Here is a 13,723-nt window from a genome sequence, read left to right as displayed (position 1 = left end):
ATATGTATCTGGAGACCAAGTTGAAGCTGGAGATCAGCATAGAAGAGACCCAGAGAGTGCAGACCTTTGTAAACCAGAGGCTCCCTCACTCTCTGGCGCACTGGGGGTTGAATTCAGAGGACTCGACCTCTGAGCCCCTTGCCCAGCCCTATTTTGAATTTTATTAAGAGACAGGGTCTCACAGAGTTGTTTAGCACCTTGCTTTTGCTGAGGCTGGCTTTGAATTCGCCATCCTCCTGCCTCAGGCTCCCCAGACGCTAGAATGACAGGCATGGAACACTTTTTTTTCCTTTCTTTCTTTTTGAGAGAAATACCTGCGGTGGCCACAGGATGACAGCCTTGCACAGATCAAGGCCACCCTGGGTGCTCTCCCTGGTTCCAGGCAGTTGCATGGATTCCAGGCAATGGGAACCTGCCTCCTCCAAAAACCAGAGACACCCTGCCCAGTTGTGCATCCTTAGTATCAGCTGAATACTCTGCACTTCACAAGAAAAAAGAAATAGAAAAAGGACAGACCCTACCTGCTTGTCTTGATGCAAACAAAGTCAATGAGTTTCCAAAGAGAGCTCTGGTCTTGTCCCCCCAATTCAGTGGTGCAAAAGTCACATAATACAGAGAATACTTCTCATTAAGAGGGGCTCAATGGTCTCTCTCTTTAAGGAAAAACAATTTGCATTTGATTGGGAGTCCAGGAAAGCCAATTCCAGGTTTTCCTAATTTGGTAAATAACTCCATAGACTGGAATGCACCTGGCTCCTCTCTGCCTTTGTTAACCAAGGAGGACTGGAGATTACCTGCCCCTTGGGACCCCTGCAACTGCAGATGAATGTGGGGGGGTCCTTTCTTCTCCATGCAGCGCCCTGAACCTCCACCTTCCCACAGACTCCAACACCTTTGGCAGCATCCAATGGGGGAGCGGTTTAGAAAATTCTGGAATGTACCTAAAGACAATTCCTCATCTGGCTATGATGCTATCAATTTGGTCCCATGGTCCTTCTCACTATGTTTTATCTTTTTCTGTTTTATTGGTTCTTCTTAGATATACATGACCATAGAATCCATCTTGGTAAAAATTATCCAAACATAAAATATACCTTATTTTCCTTAGGACCCCATTCTTGTGGGTGGGCATGATTGGCTGGATTCACTTAGGTATTTTCATATATTTAAAAAGAAACATTATGGTTGATTGATGCTACTGTCTTTCCTGTTCTTATCTCACCTCCCTTCCTGTTTCTTCCCTTTGTCTAATCTACTGAACTTCTCTTCTTGCCCCCCCCCCCAACTTCCTTGTGATGTAGATTCCACATGTCCAGGAAAACATGTGACCTTTGGTTTGGGGGGATTGCCTTATTTTACTTTAGCACAGTAATCTCCAGTCCATTCATTTACTGGCTAATGATATGAAGTTGTCCTTTTTTTAAAGTTGAGTAATATTCCACCTTGTATACATACTGTAAGGGACACCGGCGAGCGACGGAGGAAGAGACCACCAAGAGCCTGGCTCACGCAATCAGCAAAAGGGGATTTATTGAGGATCCAATCCAGCGCGCTGGGGCTCCAGGCTCACTCAAGAAGGGAGAGCAGCCAAGAGCCCCAAGCAGGGGTTGAGCAGTGCTTAAGTACACTTTTGGGGGAAGGCAGGGACTTTATATACATCACAGTCTCCTATAACAAATCATCATACACCACGGGAAAATCAAACAACAATTCTCAAACATGATTAGCACATTCATTGGTGGGAACAGTTCGGGCAGGGGGTGATTGGTCACTCCTAAGGAGGGGATATATTCAAACTGATTGGTTTGGGCCCTGAGTGCCTACGTGCCAAACTGCACAGGGTCCTAGCTTATTTAACAACTAAATAGTCAGGGGGAATATCTACTGGGGAGTCCCGGGAATTGTTTTAACAGCTACAGGAATTTCAGGTTTTGAGGGCAGTTTAGAAACTTTACAATACCTAGTCCTTTACATTTTAACTCAGGCTTTGCAGCTTAGAAAGTTTACCCTTTCAATACCACAATTTCTTTATCTATTCATCTGTTGATGGGCATTTAGACTGGTTCCATAGCTTATCTAGTGTGAAGTGTGCTATCATAAACATTGATGTGGCTCTGTCCCTGTAGTATGCTGGATTATATCCTCTGATTTATGTTGAGGAGTTGGATAACTGAGTCAGATGGTGGGTCCAGTCCTAGTTTCTTGAGGGTTCTCCATCCTGCATTCCAGAGGGGTTGCACCAATGTGCAGTTTCTCCAACAAGGTGTGAGCATTCCCTGTCCCCCAAATCTTCACCTATTTATTGTTACTCTATTTTTGATAATTGCCATTATGACTGCAGTGAAAGATAAGCTCAGGGGAGTTTTAATTTGCATTTCTGTAATTGCTAGATACGTTGCCTTTTCAGTAATTTATAAAATATTTTTTTCCAGATGGAGTCAGACCCAATACTTTTATTGTATCCATTTATTTTTCTGTGGTGCTGAGGATGGAACCCAGTGCCTCGCACTTGCTAGGCATGCACTCTATGGCTGAGCCCCAGCCCCAGCCCCCATTTCAGTATTTTTTACTTTTCCTTCTCAGTAACAGCATCCCAGGTATTTGGGGGACAAGTTTTGCTGCATTTATGAAATGGGAACATTTCTCTTGAAGGAGAATGTAAAGTTGCATGACCAGGATTCCAGGGATGAGCAATACATGGTTGTCTTGCCCAAGAGGAGATTATGTGGGTGAGAAGAGTTAAAGAGCCAGGGACACCTTGGAGCCAGAACCCCTCCTTCTTCCATAAGGGAAATTATCCTTGCTGTTAATTTTCTTAACCAAAATGATAAATTTCCCTAAGCTACCAGTGCCACTAGATATAGGTCCCAGGATGGAGCCCAGATTTGTCTTGAGAGGCAAGGAAAAGTGAATAACCAACCCAGTGGTTCCAATAACCAACAAGCTAGACCTTGGGCTACTTGGGGGCAAGACACTGGGTTTTACCCAATAATTAACAATACAGCAGAACCTGACACCCAATTAATGAGGGATGGAGAATTGGATCCGTGGGTGGGGGGGTCTGTGTGTGGCCAGCTGCAGGAGCTTGCCTCTAGGGTGCAATCCTTGCATCTGGGAGGTTTTTCAACACCAATGAGATAAACAAAGTGGTGAAAAAACTGGCAAAACCCTCTGCAATATTCTAGCCAGGAAAATTAATGTGCACTTTAAAACCATCTTAATGTTTACCCTCAATGGAATGTGCCTCAATCAGAATGCAACCATTTGAAAATAGCTGTCAACATAAAAAGTTTCTGAAATCTGCTGGGTTTTGGACCACATTTGTGGATCACTGCAAAAACAATATTAGTCAATGGCTAAATACATAAGTAAAAATAGAAATCTAATAATGAGCATTCTCTTAAGACTTCCATCCTGGAAAAACTGCCCTATTCACTTTGATAACTAAATGATCATTTAATCATTCCTCTAGCAACACTTGAAGTCAATAAAGAACTGTGGAACATGGTTGGTTAGGACAGAAATACTGGGATGCCAAGAAGAAAGTTACACTGCACCTCAAGGGAGATGGTTCATAAATCACCAGAATTCAGGAATGCCCACAAAAATATTGAAATTAAAAAGAAGGGACTGGGGTTGTGGCTCAGTTACAGAGCACCTGCCTAGCACCTGTGAGGCACTGGATTCGATCCTCAGCACCACATTAAAAAGAAATATATAAAATAAAGGTATCCCGTCCAACTAAAAACTATTTTTAAAATTAAAAATTAAAAAAAGCAAGAGAGGATTTTATATAATACATAAAATATAGTCAAAGTAGAGGAAAGTTTATTGGCCCAGAAATCACTATCAAGAGGGAGGGAGGAAACAGTGAGGCTTCTCTGACATCTCTAGGCCTCACACCCCCTTTGCTCCTCAAGTTTATGGGAGATGCTGTGGGTGATTCTAGAGGCCTGCCCATGGACCAATTCCTAGTTCTTAACTGGCAGTAGGATTGCATCCTATTTGTAGGTTCTTACTCCACATGGTCTTGTCCAGAGACACCAAAGCAAAACCCAAGTTTTTTTGTTTGTTTGTTTGTTTGTTTGTTTGTTTGTTGTGTGTGTGTGTGTAAATTTACTGTAATAAAACTTTTATTATGGCAGCTATTATGAAGACAAACAACAAGTGTTGGTGAAGATATGTGGAAAAGGTACACTCATACACTGCTGGTGGGACTGCAAATTAGTGCAGCCAATATGGAAAGCAATATGGAGATTCCTTGGAAATCTGAGAATGGAACCACCATTTGACCTCGGTTTAAAACCAAAGGACTTAAAATCGGCACACTATAAGGACACAGCCATATTGATGTTTATAGCAGCACAATTCAAAATAGCTAAACTCTGGAGCCAACCTAGATGCCTTTTAGAGGATGCATGGATAAAAAAATATGAGATATATATATATATATATATATATATATATATATATATATATATATATATATGAATGAATTTTACTCAGAAACAAAAGAAAATAAAATCATGGCATTTGCAGGTAAATGGATGGCATTGGAGAAAATAATGCTAAGTGAAGTTAGCCAATCACCCCCCAAAAAACACACAAATGTCAAATGTTTTCTTTGATACAAGGGGGCTCACTCATAGTTGGGTAGGGAGGGGCAGCATTGGAGGAAAAGATGAATTCTAGATAGGGAACAGGGGTGACAGGGAAAGGGAGATGGGGGCAGGGGGTTAGCAAGGATGGTGGAATGTGATGGACATCATTATCCAAAGTACATGTATGAAGTCACAAATTGTTGTCAACATACTTTATATACAAACAGAGGTATGGAAAATTGTGCTGTATATGTGCAATAAGAATTGTAATGCATTCTGCTTTCATTTAGTTTTTAAAAAAAAACAATAGAAAAAAACTTATGAAATGTTTAAGATGATATTCTAAACATTTTAATACAACTCTTAAGTTACCTTGATCTGCACTGACCAGTTCTAACTGGAACTTTTCTGGGACCAGTAGAAAAATATGGGCACATCATACTATCTGAGAGGACACTCCTGCATGAGAGTGTCCCTCTTTCCCAACACCTGATAGAAATAGTAGTTAGAAGATGCACACTGGTGACAGGAATAGGAAGATGGCATGCCAAAGATCCAGGACAACTCTAGGTCGCATTGGCCCACGCTGGTCTGGAACGGTTCTTACATATTTGAGGGATAGGTAAAATCATCCTATCTCCTTGAGTTCTGGAATCTGGTCTGTGAAAGTGTCCCAGAACTTGTCCCCTCCAGGGTAACTTGTGTTCTCACAGGTATTGAGACACATATTACTCACAGAAATCACAGGTTTTTGGCTGAGGAATGGAATATAGCACATTGACTTGGCCCACACAGGGCTCTAGGTAAATTACTCTTCTAAGAAAACGCATGTGAGGGTCTCTGCACAGTGGGCCAAGATCAGAGAATGACTTCCTGGACCTGCATGATCCCATCAATCACATCTGGATGCTACCGATCCATCACTATCAGTATGTAGCTGGTTGGTAGAGCCACTACTAGCACTTAAGATAGATAGGTAGGTAAGTAGGTAGGCAGGTAGATAGATAGATAGATAGATAGATAGAGAGAGAGAGAGATAAAGGCTGGTATGAGCTGCATCTTTGAGAACCAATCATGTATCACCCTGTAGAGTTTCGTAATCATTTTAATTTAAAAAAATACAACCATAGGTGTGGTGAGCCGCTTCTGCCGTTTCTGCAGATTATGGTCGCCATTACAAGATGGCGCTGGCTCCGCTGTGGTCTGTGACAAACAACTTCTTATCTGGGAAAGTTGGCACATGATTTTTCATCACCCTGTGAGAAAGTTCCACGCGGCAGCTTTGCATTGGGGCTTGGGATGCTTTATTAAGGCTGGGAGGGGCACCCGAGAGAAAGAAGAAGAAATATCCAGGAACCTGAATAAACTGTTGAAAGAAGATTCTCGAGTTGCGTATTCCTTGCGGGCAAGGGGTCGCGACAAGTGGTGCCGAGACCCGGGAACCAGAACTTTCAACAGTCAGGGGTGGTGCACCGGTTAGTCCCAGGTAAGTGGGATCCGCGATCAAAGCGGGGTTAGTCCCAGGTAAGTGGGATCCGCGATCAAAGCGGGGTTAGTCCCTAGTAAGTGGGATCCGCGACCAAAGCGGGACAGCTCCTCTGTAATGAAAGAGAGAGCCTTACATTTTATTGCAGCTGCACTGTGTACTTTCGCTCCTACTTTCGCTTTCTTTTTTTTGTGCTTTCTTTGTTGTTGTGTCATGGGTGCCGCATCTTCAAGTCCGCTTCTCCTGGCCCTAGATGGCCTGTTACGTTCCAAGGGACTGGAAGTGAAACATAGTACTTTACAGAGATTTTTACAGAAGATAGATATCGCTGCACCGTGGTTCGCATTTTCGGGCAGCCTTACTGTGCCTAGTTGGGATAAATTAGGCAAAGATCTTGACTTTGCTTCTGAGCAGGGCATATTAGAGGGTGGGGTGATACCCCTTTGGAAAATGGTCCGTAGTTGCCTTACAGATGATAGATGTCAGGAAGCACTTACTAAAGGACAGGAGGTTTTAGAGCGATTGCATGAGGAAAAATCGGAGATGGCAGAAAGTGAAGTGACTCGGGAGGATGGGAGTGTGCGGAGCATGAGACGGGGGAGGAAACGGTTGTATCCAGATCTCAGTACGCTGCGTACACCCCCATGCGAAAGTGGGTCAGAGGAGGAGGAGGATGAGGAGGAAGAGCTCGAGAGGCTGTCTCGTCAGCTAGGGAGTTTAGCTGTAGGAGAAGGGAACACAGATAAGCAAGGGCTCAAGAAAAGCGATCCCCCGGATCCACCGCCGGATGGCGGGGGCGTTTCGGGAAGAGCTTTCCATGCCCAAACATGGAGGGCTGTTCACGCTGAGATGGGTCTTGCTTATCCAGTTTTTCAGGATGACAACAGGGGAAGAGTCCATGAACCCTTAGATTTTAAAATTGTGAAGACCCTGGCGGAGTCTGTACGCACTTATGGGGTGGATGCCGCCTTCACGCTGACTCAGGTGGAAAATCTGTCTAGATACTGTATGACTCCCTCTGATTGGGCTAGCCTTGTTCGGGCTTGCGTTTCCCCGGGTAAATATTTGGACTGGAGAGCATTCGTGCTAGAGGGCGCAATAGAGCAGGCCGCCCAAAACCATGCAGTGGGACACCCCCATTGGGACAAGGATATGCTCTTGGGACAGGGTAGATTTGCAAATCAACAGACAGGATTTCCTCTTGAGGCATATGATCAAATTAACAATATTTGTATTCGGGCATGGAAGTCGCTTCCAAATAGAGGAGAGGTGTCTGGCAATTTGACCAAGATTCTACAAGGCCCTACAAAACCTTTTTCAGATTTTGTAGCAAGGATGGTGGATGCTGCTGGAAAGATTTTTGGGGATCCTGATAGAGCCATGCCCCTTATCAAGCAATTGGTCTTTGAACAATGCACCAAGAAATGTAAAGCGGCAATCACTCCTTATAAAAATAAGGGCATAGAAGCATGGATAAAAGTGTGTAGAGAGATTGGAGGACCTTTAACTAATGCAGGTCTTACAGCTGCTGTCCTTCGGGTGGCAAAAGGGGGCAATCCTGGTGCCGGAACATGCTTCCATTGTGGTCAGCCCGGTCATTTCAGACGTGAATGTCCTAAAAAAGATAATTTTACTGGACCCCCTCACGGTGGCCCTTCCAATGGCTTTCGTCAACCAGGGCTGTGTCCAAAATGTAAAAAAGGGAAGCATTGGGCAAAAGAGTGTAGATCAATGAGGGACATCCATGGACAGCCTATTTCAGCTGGGCCAAAAAACGGCCGAAGGGGCCCCCGACCCCAGGGCCCACAAATATATGGGGCAATGGAGAATGTCACACCCAAACCCGAGACATGGCCATCTCTACGCCATCCCATGAGACGCGGAGAGCCACTACAGGTGCCGCGGGATTGGACCTCTGTTCCACCTCCAGACTCGTATTAACACCTAAGATGGGAGTCCAATTGGTGGAAACTGAGTTCAAAGGGCCTTTACCGCCTGGCACTGTAGGTTTGCTAATTGGACGTGCATCTTCTACTTTGCAAGGTCTTCATGTCTTTCCTGGAGTTATTAGCCCTGATACTGTAGGGACAATAAAAGTTATGGTGGAAGCTCCAAGGGGCATTGTATCTATTTCCCCAGGAGATCGGATTGCCCAATTGTTACTTCTACCCAGCCTGCATACCCGCTTTTCTGCTGATTCCTTTTCAAAGACAAGTGATGAGATTGGAGTTACTGGAGGGAATTCTGTTTATTTGTCCTTAGATATGAATGACCGTCCTACTTTAAACTTAACCATAGAAGGCAAATCAATTTTGGGATTGCTCGATACTGGAGCAGATCGTAGTATAATTGCACAAAAGGACTGGTCAAAGGGGTGGCCGGTGCAGCTCTCAGATCAATCACTGAGAGGCTTGGGATATGCCCAAGCCCCTCAAATCAGCTGTAGACATCTATCTTGGAAGGACCCAGAAGGACACAATGGCACTTTTCAGCCTTATGTACTTGATTTACCTATCTCTTTATGGGGTCGTGATCTGATGAAAGACATGGGGTTCACTCTTAGTAATGACTATTCCCCGGCGTCTCAACAGATTATGCAAAATATGGGGTATAGGCCAGGTCTAGGACTAGGAAAACATCTACAGGGGCGTAGGCATCCTGTGCAAGGTCATCAAAAGCTTAACAGATTTGGTCTGGGTTTTTCCTAGGGGCCACTGGGGCTCAAATACCCATAACATGGCTCACCGAGGAGCCTGTTTGGGTGCCTCAGTGGCCTCTTCCCTCGGTTAAATTGGCAGCAGCCCATAATTTAATCAAAGAACAACTGGACTTGGGTCACATCCAACCTTCCACTTCTCCATGGAATACTCCCATATTTGTTATTAGGAAAAAATCAGGAAAGTGGCGCCTACTGCATGATTTACGAGCAGTTAATGCTCAAATGCAACTTATGGGGCCCATTCAAAGAGGGCTGCCTCTGCTCTCCTCTATTCCTCAGGGCTGGCATATTATTGCTATTGACATTAAAGACTGTTTCTTTTCTATTCCTTTGCATCCTAAAGACTCACAACGTTTTGCTTTCACCCTTCCCTCGTGTAACCACGAGGAGCCAGATCTTAGGTTTGAGTGGGTAGTGTTGCCGCAGGGAATGGCTAATAGTCCCACGATGTGCCAGATGTATGTGGGGAAGGCACTCGCACCTCTCAGACATAAGTATTCCTCCATCAAGATCATTCATTATATGGATGATGTGTTATTGGCCGCTAAGTTAGAGCAGATAGTTAATGAGGCCTATAGAGACTTAGTAAAGCTGTTAGCTCAATATGGGCTACATATCGCACCTGAAAAGGTTCAAACGGGGAATTCTATTGAGTATTTGGGAGCAATCATTGGGCATGACAAATTGAAACCACAAAAAATCACCATAAGAACTCAGGATCTCCAAACTCTGAATGATTTTCAAAAACTGCTGGGAGATATTAATTGGATAAGGGGATATTTACATATTCCTAATGGTGTGCTCCAGCCTTTGTATGCTACCCTTAAGGGTGATCCAGATCTTGCTTCTCCTCGTAGCCTCACCAAAGAGGCCACGGCAGCCCTTATAACAGTAGAAGAAGCTATACAACATGCTACTCTATGCAGGCTCCGCAGTGATAAACCTTTCCAGTTATGTGTGCTTGCCACTATGCGGCAGCCTACTGGAGTACTGTGGCAAGATGGGCCTTTACTATGGATCCACCCACATATATCCCCAGGAAAATCTTTAGAATACTATCCTAATGCTGTTGCAGCGTTAGCACTTAAAGGGATCCACCAAAGCATTCAATTTTTCGGACAATCACCTTCTTCTCTTATTATACCCTATACTAAGGCTCAGCTTAATGTTTTGTGTGCTACTCTAGACAACTGGGCTATTCTATGTTGCTCGTTTCAAGGGGATATTGATAATCATTACCCTTCCCATCCATTACTCCATTTTGTTAAAGAACATCCCATCATTTTCCCTAAGGTAACTTCACCCAACCCAATTCCGGGGGCTGTTAATATTTTCACTGATGGTTCCAAGTCTAGAATGGGAGCTTATGTAATTAATGATTCTCCCCCTGTTCAGCATCAATTTGCTCCTGGTAATCCACAATGGGTTAAACTACAAATTGTTATTGAGGTTTTTAAACAATGTTCTATTCCTTTTAATCTTATCTCGGACTCCATTTATGTGGTACAAGCACTCAAAGTCCTGGAGGCCATGGGAGCTATTAGTAATGCCCATAATGTATCTGCTTACTTTAATCAGCTTCAACAACTTATCTGTAGCCGCACTGCTCCTTTTTATCCAATGCACATACGGGCTCACACCTCTCTTCCTGGTCCGTTATCACAGGGTAATGCCTGTGCAGACTCAGCCACTAGAGGCCAGTTGATATGCTTGGCTTCCTCCTTAGAGGGGGCTAAATTATTTCACCAAAATTTCCATGTTAATGCTTTAACGCTGCGCAGGCGTTTTTCCATTTCAAGAGCGGATGCTCGTCAGATAGTATTACAATGTCCCCATTGTGTCACATTTCTTCATCCCCCTACTTATGGAGTGAACCCACGGGGATTGAAGCCATTGGTTGTCTGACAAATGGATGTGACGCACATACCTGACTTTGGTAACCTCAAGTATGTACATGTTTCTGTTGATACGTGCTCTGGAGTTATTCATGCCTCTACTTTGTCGGGAGAGAAGGCACGTAATGTTATTACTCATTGCCTAGAAACATGGGCAGCATGGGGTGCTCCTACATCCCTTAAGACTGATAATGGACCTGCTTATACTGACAGACAATTTACATCCTTTTGTTCTACCATGGGAGTGCAACTTACTCATGGTCTGCCTTACAATCCTCAAGGACAAGGCATTGTTGAGCATGCTCATCGCACCTTAAAGGAAACTTTACAAAAACAAAAAGGGGGAATAGGAGCTGAACACACTCCTAAAGAACGCCTGTCCTTAGCTCTCTTTACCATTAATTTTTTAAATTTGGATATTCATGGTCACTCTGTGGCCGATAGACATGTGTCCCCTCAGCCCTCTGTGATTGGCTATGTTAAGTGGAAGGATGTTCTTACGGGCCAATGGAACGGCCCCGACCCCGTGCTGACATGGGCACGAGGATCTGTATGTGTTTTTTCCCAGGATCGCACGGAGCCGTTGTGGGTCCCTGAACGTCTGACAAGAAGAGTCTTGACATCAACCGACCAACAACAAGAGATACCACAGCAACCCTGTGATGAGGATCTTCACTCTGCTACGTGCTCTGGTTCTGGTGCTGGTGCCGATGGCACAGACGACACCAATGCAGTGGTGGGCAGTGGCACGGGCTTGGCCAATGCCGATGCCGGTTCATGGTAGTTCTAGTGTCCTCCCCACTCTTTTCTCTACCTCATGTGAGATGTCTGCTCCCTGTGCCTCTCCTAGAGGGGACGTGGAGAGCATTTTTAATCAATCTCAGGTTAATCTCACAGGAGTTTTTTGTTTCAGCCTGGAAACGCTAATTGCATCAGCCTTAAGATCAAAAATTTGACTAACTGGGAGGATCCATTGCGGTCCAATCAGGTCTCAGGGAGTATTATTAATGCCGTACTGAGCCAAGTAGTTTCAGGGAAGCAATTAGGTTCAGGGACCCCTGTAGATAGCTCTGCTTTTAACATAACTACCTTGGCTATGATCTCCAAGGTACTAATCCCAGTGCCTCCTTCTTCTAATAGTACTTACAATGCCACTCATTTCAAGGCCTCTCCTTACTGTACCCCTAATCTTGGTTTCCCCCCAACATTTACGCCTTGTCAGGATCATTCTTGGGAGAGACTTCAAGTTGCTAAGGGTTTCTCTTTTTCCCCCTCTCTTAAGAGGTATGTTTATAACTTTAACCATAGTGCCAACTCCTCTACAGGAGTAGGTTGGTCCTGGTTTCAATGGCTGATTTCCAATGAGAAGGGGGCTTCAGCTGATATTTCTGCATTGGCTCAATTGCTGGGAGTCAGAAGCTGGCTGGCTAATGTTTCTGGTACTGTTCGCGAGAGTGAACAGGGTAATAGACTTACATCTGTTTCGTTCAACTCTTTGCTATATAATGCCACATTGCCCCCTGCGATGGTCTGCGTCCAATCCCCATTCTTGCTCCTTTTGACTAATGACACCTCGTCAGGGATGCTGGATTGTTCTAGTGTTACCTGTCTCTTATCTGAGTGTTGGAATGGTTCTTGGACTGTAGCAGTGGTTATGAAAATTCCAACCTTTGTCCCAATCCCAGTCACTGCGGACCCAGATAAATTCCCCATTGTTGAGCTACTTAGAGTCCGCAGGGATTTTGGAATTACGGCAGCTATAGTGACAGCTGTGGCAGTGTCTGCTGCTGCAGCGGTTACGGCCGGAGTGGCCATGGCCAGTCAAGTACAAACTGCTGCCACCATTAATCAAGTTGTTCAACAAACTTCTACCATACTTGAGTCCCAAAATTCAATTAATCAACATATTTTGTCAGGGATTTTAGCTGCCAACCAAAGAATAGATTTACTCCAAGCTCAGGTAGAAGAATTGGCAGACTTGGTGCTTTTGGGTTGTGTTGACCAACGTGCACATTTATGCATAACCTCTGTCAGATTTAATGATTCCAGAAATGCCTCCCGCATCATCGGAGAGTATCTATCCGGAACCTGGTCCATGGAAGCAGAAAACTTGATCGAGTCTCAACTAACTCAGATTGCTGTTTTGAATAGTACCCGTGTCGAACCAGTGACTTTGGGTCAATTCACCGATTGGATATCTTCTGCTTTTTCCTTCTTCAAAGAGTGGGTGGGAGTAGGCATTTTTGGTGCAATGTGTTGCTTCAGTGTTGTGCTCTGTTTGTGGCTTCTCTGTCGCCTTAAAACTCGCCATGCACAAGAAAAGGCTATGATCATACAAGCTCTTGCAGCTTTAGAAAATGGCAACTCGCCTCAAGTCTGGCTTGCGCATCTTAAGCAGTAAACCTTTGTCATGGTCGTTACACCCCAAGTTATTATAACATTGCACTGGGATCGACATGACTTTCCTTGTTATTCTCTTAGTGTTGGAAAGCCCTTGCACTCTGCCGGTCTTACTGCCATTGCACGCAGATGGGTTTCCACACTAGTGCTTTTCTATCGTCTTAAAGTCCGTGCCTTTCTTTCAGGGTGCTGTCAACTTGTTTGTCATTAGAAACAGCCACAGTTCAGCCTCAGCTATCCCCCTTCGTCCACCATCGTCACGATACAGGATGCGAGGCAAGGCACTGCACTTGAGTGATCCTTGAAGAGGACCTCAAGGAGAGCATGTCCTATTGCATGCGGGTTAGACGCGTTCACGCCCCGCCCCACGAAAAAAGGCGTCGGCTGATATGGCCTCAGATCTGGGGAAGGGCCCTCCTTGGGACTGAGCCATACTATGCAGCCACTTCTGCACAGTGGGATAGGACCTCTACTCTCGCCTGTATTGTTTTAATAAAACAGAAAGGGGGAACTGTGGTGAGCCGCTTCTGCCGTTTCTGCAGATTATGGTCGCCATTACAAGATGGCGCTGGCTCCGCTGTGGTCTGTGACAAACAACTTCTTATCTGGGAAAGTTGGCACA

The 13,723-nt window shown here is 44.7% G+C and overlaps 1 protein-coding gene across 1 annotated transcript in view; it reads right to left on the bottom strand.

Moving 5' to 3' along the window:
- The window catches only part of LOC124106007 (zinc finger protein 519-like), a gene marked incomplete at its 3' end in the record, with an annotated part of 113,932 nt that overhangs the window by 28,694 nt on the left and 71,515 nt on the right, over nucleotides 1-13,723 (bottom strand). The gene's annotated exons all lie outside the window — the stretch shown is intronic.

This window comes from Marmota monax, unplaced genomic scaffold (assembly GCF_021218885.2).
Source record: "Marmota monax isolate L192 unplaced genomic scaffold, Marmota_monax_Labrador192_F-V1.1 WCK01_AAM20220418_F8-fsc00736, whole genome shotgun sequence".
Taxonomy (NCBI): Eukaryota; Metazoa; Chordata; class Mammalia; order Rodentia; family Sciuridae; genus Marmota; species Marmota monax.
The sequence above is the reverse complement of the archived record's forward strand: the minus strand, read 5'-3'. Positions and strand labels throughout refer to the sequence as shown.